The sequence below is a fragment of the Penaeus monodon genome, chromosome 24, assembly GCF_015228065.2.
Source record: "Penaeus monodon isolate SGIC_2016 chromosome 24, NSTDA_Pmon_1, whole genome shotgun sequence".
Lineage (NCBI taxonomy): Eukaryota > Metazoa > Arthropoda > Malacostraca > Decapoda > Penaeidae > Penaeus > Penaeus monodon.
In genome coordinates, this window is record NC_051409.1 from 40,327,408 (window position 1) to 40,327,640 (window position 233).

The 233-nt window shown below is 33.0% G+C and overlaps 1 protein-coding gene across 1 annotated transcript in view; it reads left to right on the top strand.

Moving 5' to 3' along the window:
• The window catches only part of LOC119589022 (kielin/chordin-like protein), a gene marked incomplete at its 3' end in the record, with an annotated part of 7,962 nt that overhangs the window by 3,873 nt on the left and 3,856 nt on the right, over positions 1 to 233 (top strand).

The window sequence follows — 233 nt, forward strand, 5'->3', positions numbered from 1 at the left end:
GAAAGAATTGAATTTGTGGAGATACGTAACACACACAGGTGGATGTTATCAGCTTGTTACATATTTTTGTAAAATGCATAAATCCTTTGCATTCGTAAATGACAGACTGAACATCTGTGTGCTTTTAAAGATGCAGCCGTTTTTGGCAATACCTAATTAGGATCAGACACGTGCAATCTGAATTAAGAGCTCTGCTTATATTAATGATTTTCATAAATACTATTTTAATGTCT